We start from the raw sequence: 6,783 nt of genomic DNA, 5'->3' as shown, positions 1-6,783 counted from the left end.
ATAGTGGGATTGACCGTACCATTATAACGCCCCCACGGCTGAAAGGGCGAGCATATTTGGTGGGACGGGGACAGACCAACCAAACACAATTGGTATATTTTTATTGGAACTATTGATAGTTTAAAATTCCGGTATTAAGTCACACAAAATGAAAGTCTAATGTCAGGATAAGTACACATTTATATCTTTTAACAGATACGTTACAGTCTACAATGCCTGGCACTTTAAAAAATTCTGGTGTTTATAGCATTTTACACATTACATATTCTGATGTTTACAGTACCTTACATTATAACATCTCTTGATATATATATTACTTCAAATTTCAAAATTTTCCAGTAGTTACTTACATTTAAATATCTTCAGGTGTTTACACTACCTCAATTTTTAACATATCTTGATGTTTACAGTATCTTATATCTTACACTTCAAAATTTCCTGGTTTTTACAGTAACTTACATTTAAACATCTTCAGGTGCTTACACTACCTCAATTTTTAACATCTCTTGATGTTTACAGTATCTTATATCTTACACTTCAAAATCTCCTGGTTTTTACAGTAACTTACATTTGAATCTCTCTAGGTGTTTACTGTACCTTACATTTTAACATTTAAGATAATAAAAATTGCGATTCTAAATTCCAGAAATGTTTATAACAGGTTTTTAACCTTTCGGGTTGTATTCTAGTGTTTAATGCTTTTTGCCGCCTTCAAAATGTTTTTTGCTTATTCTCTCCTTATGATGATGATTGATCTCCTAAGGCTTCGCTACGTTCCTTAGTATTCAGCGTGCGGAGAATGGTGAAGAAGATCACACAGTGACAACCTTCTCCTTTCGGCTAACCGCAGGCCTTACACCTGTTACAGGACAGACGATGCATCTTGGTCATAGTGATTTGTGACCATAACGATAGTGACTACTAGAAAGTACTACCCATAATGCTACCATCACTTTTACTTAGAAGTTCACATGAGCGCAAGCTCTCTTATTATAGTTGATGGCTTTTGTTTGTGGTCCAGTCGACTGCAGTGTCATATAGACTGTCTGCACCATCGCTTCCGACTAACAAAAAAGAATAGAAAAATAAAACATGCTAAAAATAAATAAAAAAAGGTAACATAAGCTACAGCAGTTCAACAGTATTAATTTCTTACCCACGCTGAGCGTAATATTTATTTCGTTATAATAAAACACGTTTTCTGAATTAACAATGCTACACTCTTCTCTTCGTAATGAAAGCAGTAATTGTGATAAAAGATGAAACAGAAAAGTTACATTATTGGAATGAAATATCCGATACTGGATTTTAAGGACATGACAACACCAAAACCGGAGTGAGTCGTTTCCATGACGACTACTTGCGCAGGTTTCCTGCATGTCTCAACAAACGTACTGTGTTGCTTCTCGTATACCGCATTAAACAGATTAATTCTCTCCAGCTAAAATGTGCTCACAGATGTCTTGTTTCAAAGTTTTGTTCTTTCCGCCTAAAGATTGATTGTAATGTCACAATGGGCCGAAATTGTACTTTTTTAACTCTGTTTGGATGAAAACATGGGCCATCGGAAACAGCACAATATCGTTTTCAGTAGTTAAAATAGATTATGTTCACCCATTTGTGATTAATTGATAGTTTAAACCTTAAAATATACCTTGATTCAGCCATTAGTAATTGTATTCAGTAACAACCGTAGCTGTATTTCGTTCAGCAGTTGAAAGTACAAGTTCTGGTTAAATCATTAATTAACAATTATGTTCTAGTTCAGTCGTAACTAATTAGGTTTCGGTTAAATTATTAAACAGAAGTGCCCCTATAAGCCAGTTTACTCCTTCAGAAAACAAAGTCAGAGACTGGCCTATGTAAAACAGTTTACTCCTTCAGACAACAACGTCAGAGATGTCCTACATAAAACAGTTTACTTCTTTAAACAACAAAGACAGAGATATCCCCTATAAAACAAATTTACTCCTTCAGACAACAAACTTAGAGAGAGATTCCAGTAAAATATTTACTCTTTCACACAGTAGTCAAAGATGGGTTCGTGTGAAACAGGTTACTCCTGCAGACACCAAAGTCTAAAATGGGCCAGTCCAATGTAAAACAGTTTGTTCATTTATAAAACAAAGTCAAACAATGCCCCTGTGAAATGTTTAATCCTTAGAACAACAAAGTCAAAAATAAACTAATATCAAATAATTTACTCTTTCAGACAACAAAGTTAGAGTTGGGCCCCTGTAAAATGTCTATTCCTTCAGACATAATAATCAGAAACTGGCCACTTTAAAAATCTTTACTCCTTAAGAAAATAAAGTCCAGCATGGGTTAATTTGGAATAGTTTTTTAGTGAGTTAGAGATGATTCCTGTGAAAAGGTTTAATCTTTCAGACAACAAAATCACAACATTTTACAGCTCAAGATCCACATAGTTATTTGGCAGAGTAGTAAAGGCCTACGTATGCATTTGACAACTCATTAATTCAGGAAAGTCACAGCTTTTCTGGCCCGCGGTAGCCCAAAGCTGCTTGCTTTATGACCTACCGTTGAGAATTATTGGTGTAATGAAATATAATGTACTTATTCAAACAACAATGTTATAGATAGGTTCCTGTAAAGCATCTTGCTCCTTCAAAAAACCCACCAAAAATCAGATATCGGGAGTTTAAAATGCTTTACTCCTTTAGACAACATAGTAAAAAAAACAACAACAACAACCTGTAAAACATTTTACTATTTCAAACACAAAGTCGAAGATGGACCACTTATAAAGTCTTTCTTTACTCCAGGCGATAAAGACTGTCAGAAAACGACAACAACAAGAAAGATGGAACAAAAACAAAAAACATTCGCTATTTAGATTAAAATAATTATAGTGAGTTTACCTATTTCACTAAACACAAAACTTTGGTAGTTTAACTGCATTCCAGGAGTAAAATACACGAATTTAACTATTTTACCGAATATCAAACATTAGGTAGTGTAATTACATTACAGGAGATATATATATATTTCACTAAACATCAAAATATAGTATAACAGGAGAGATACATAAAGCAAATAATTCTTACCTTAAAGAAAAACAAACAAATCAAAAACAAAAACCTGATTAACTAGCAGAAGCATAGTGAACCTAATTTCACTATTTTCCCCCTAAGATACGTGTTCTTAGGGATAGGTGAAAAGTAACACTTCTTAAACAACAACAGTTTTATCTGATAATAGATAAGTTTTGGTAGTATATCTCTTGTTATAACTTAAACTTCTTATGGGTATCTTTCAAATTGTGACTAAATGCTGACAAACAATTTTTAATTTGAGCGAAGTCTCATCCTGTTCAACAGGAAGACTGAAGAAATAAAATCGCAAGTAAAGCTCATTTATAAACCTACAACATGTTTTGTAACGTTTGGAACTGATTACAACTTCTAGTTATATCGGTGTCAGTTTGTTTGTTTTAACTCGCGCAAAGCTACAAGAGAGCTATCAGCGCTAGCCGTTTCCAAATTAGCAGTGATAAACTAGAGGGAAGGCAGTTAGTCAACACCACCCACCGACAACTATTGGGATACTCTTTTACCAACGAATAGTGTGACTGACCGTCATATTATAACGCTCCACGGCTGAAAGGGTGAGCATATTCAGTTTGACGAGGATTCGAACCTGCGACCCTCAGAGTGAGGGACGAGCGCCCTAACCACCAGGCGTGTCAGTTTGTATAGTCCAGTCCATTGAAACAAAAAAAATATCTGTATTTTTTTCGTGACGTGACAGTCAGAGATAATGAACTTGGAGGGGATTCAGTGCTGGACATACAAAGAAATATTAAAAAACTGATATCCCTGGAAGGAAGAAAACAAATAACTGAGGAAGGTGCTTTTTCTTTAAGTTAATATCACATTATCTCCACTGAGCCTTGAATCTTCGTAAACACATAAACATGTATAAACAATATATAAAATTAAAAACATAATTATTTTCAGTCTCGTCGTAAGTGACCCAATGGTTAGTGCGCCAGAACTATGAATCTAATAGTTCTTGGGCTGTGACCTGTTGCTGCAAAAAACGCATAAACATGTATAAACAATATATGAAATTAAAAACATAATTATTTTCAGTCTCGTCGTTAGTGGCCCAATGGTTAGTGCGCCAGAACTATGAACCTAATGGTTCTTGGGCTGTGACCTGTTGCTGCAAAAAACGCGCTCTGCATTTTGAGGCTGTAATTTCTCTATTAGAGTGACAGTCAAATTCCACTATCCACTTAGAATAGCCAAAGAGTTGGCGGTAGATGCTGTCGATTAGTTTCCTTCCATCTATTTTATAAGTTTAAAATTAAGGAGGGATATGCGTAGATAGCCCTTGTGTAGCATTGTGCGAAAATATAAAACAAACTTTCAAATTTCTTATTTGATATAAACGCAAGAAACCTCCAGTTTAATTTTAGATATGTTACAAATAATATCCCAGTTGTAAAGTGTACCTTTTGTAATTTGTATGGAAAACGTTTTGTGACGTCACCACTGAAATTCGCAGTATCAATTTATAACTCTTCGTGAGAAGTTGACAGGGACGACGTTATATTAAAGAACCATCATTAATCTTACCTTACACCTCAAGAATAATAGTTCATATATATTTCGCTTTTACTTCAAAAGGAAAATAAGTAGACTTCGTGCGTGGCATGATCTCCACTCTCACATCTTCAACTGCTTTGTCTTTAAGTTCGACGTCCTCATCTTCTGAATACAATAAATCATTAAAATCACAGAAATACATGTAAATGTTGGAGACGTATCTCCTCATACCTTTTTTTTTGTATATGGAAAAGCTTTTTATTGGAAATTATTTTAATGACACAAAGGTTTCCATAAATGTTTTAACACTTATCAATATTACATTATGACTTGGAAAAGCAGTTTTAAGATAAAACTAACGTCAGTTTTATGAAAACATGAAATCATGTAATACTAACGAAAAAAAAAGTGAAATTTTTTTGAAGACGAAAATTTACAGCTAGATGGGGTTTTTTTAAATTCAAACTCGCGAAAAATAATTACCTAATTATCCTTGGTTCAGCCATACCATATCCTCTATTATAACAATGTAACATCCCGGTTTCAGGTAAAAAAAAAAACTGGTGTTTTCTAAAACCTTTTGAATCATTAATCAGGCTCCTACTTTCTGACATGAAGAAAATTTTTGTTCTTTTGCAATTACACGGTTCTTGGGGATGTTAATGGGCTATCGAGTCTAATCACTCCTCTCGTTCAGTAGCGACAAGTCTATCAGTTTCTACTCCTTGAAAGATACGTCAGTTTCTCTTGAAGTGAGAATTACCTGCGTATAAGGATCTTATATTTCATCTTCTCCATTTCAAGTAGCTGCTAAATTGTTGTTACCTAAACTAACGAAATATGATAGATACTAACAGACTTGGGAGTTTGTTTTAAAGAAGTATAGTTTTGGCCAAAATGTTTGCGTATTGTTCTATATTGATGTTATTGTCTACATGCATGGAGTAGTTATTGAGTAAATGTCCAAGTAGTAACATAGAAGGTAGCGTATGATTGGACGAACATGGATGAGTTATTATTTTGGTCTGTATAAGTTGAATTGTGTATCTGTTCGCCAAACCACACATACACACCTGTTTTGTATAAAAGGGCGTGGTTTAGATGTAATCTTTTTCTAAACAGATCAATGCTTTGTTCAAACAATGTCTCTGTACTTGGTGTAGAGTCATGCTTCGTCACGTGCCAGAAGTTATAGGGCGTCAAATTGCCAACTCCACAGAAATGATATAAAGCAAACTGTCATTACTAGAACATTAGGATACTCCCAGAATCCTGACACTTCATCGGACTACAGGAAACGTTGTTCCTGGAAAGTCTACTGGTAGAAGCCGAGAGACTACTACCAAAGATGGCCGTGTGTTGATCAGGTTGACACGCCAAGGTCGAAAGAAGTCTTGAAATACCTTACGACAAGAATGGCATGAACACATTCATTCCAGAAGAACAGTGAATAAGAGACCAACCAAACAAGGTTTTTTTTTTGCAAGAAGGGCTATCTGCAAACCGATATTAACAAGCATTCACCGCTGTCGCCGTATTACTTGGGCAAGACAGCATGCCAACTTACAGTTAGGACACTGGCGACGTGTCATCTTTTCAGATGAGTTTTGTTTCGGGCTTGTTAAAGCTGCTGATAGGATTCGTGTTCGTCGTTTGCCTGGAAAACGTATGAGGGAAGACTGCCTTTCTCACAGGGAACACGCAGGAGGCGGTGCAGTACATGTTGGGCAGCTATTCATTATGGTGGAAAAACTGCTATTCATATCTTGCAAGGAAATGTTAATGGCGCCTCCTACAGAAATCATATGGAGATGATATTTTTGCCATATACTAGGGCTAGGTTTGGCAATAACTTTGTACTCTAGGATGACAATGCCACTGCCCACTGTGCGTGTATCTTACAGGATTATCTCGACCAAAAGGACGTTACAAAATTACCATGGCCAGGAAAGTTTCCAGATTGTAATCCCATTGAGAACTGTTGGGCAGGACTGAACCGGTAAAATCCCGAAACGATCCTAAACCAGTTACTGTAGCTGCATTGAAGCGCCTTTTAGTGACAAGTTGGGATGAAATCACGGTTAGTTACATCAAAAACCTCATCGACAGCATGCCACGTTGCCTTGCAGAGGTTAATAGAGTACAAGAAGGACCAACCAAGTATTGAATGTTTAATATGAACTGATATAACGTTACAGACGCTATTTGT

At 35.6% G+C, this 6,783-nt stretch overlaps 1 protein-coding gene across 1 annotated transcript in view; it reads right to left on the bottom strand.

Annotated features, from left to right (window-relative positions):
• The window catches only part of LOC106465231 (transmembrane and TPR repeat-containing protein CG4050-like), a 99,381-nt gene that overhangs the window by 65,962 nt on the left and 26,636 nt on the right, over positions 1-6,783 (bottom strand). Inside the window, exon 2 of the mRNA XM_022393087.1 lies at positions 4,605-4,739. The gene's annotated coding sequence lies outside the window, so the exon portion shown is untranslated. The remainder of the gene's footprint in view (positions 1-4,604; positions 4,740-6,783) is intronic.

Source organism: Limulus polyphemus, unplaced genomic scaffold, assembly GCF_000517525.1.
Source record: "Limulus polyphemus unplaced genomic scaffold, Limulus_polyphemus-2.1.2 Scaffold1877, whole genome shotgun sequence".
Classification (NCBI taxonomy): domain Eukaryota; kingdom Metazoa; phylum Arthropoda; class Merostomata; order Xiphosura; family Limulidae; genus Limulus; species Limulus polyphemus.
The sequence above is the reverse complement of the archived record's forward strand: the minus strand, read 5'-3'. Positions and strand labels throughout refer to the sequence as shown.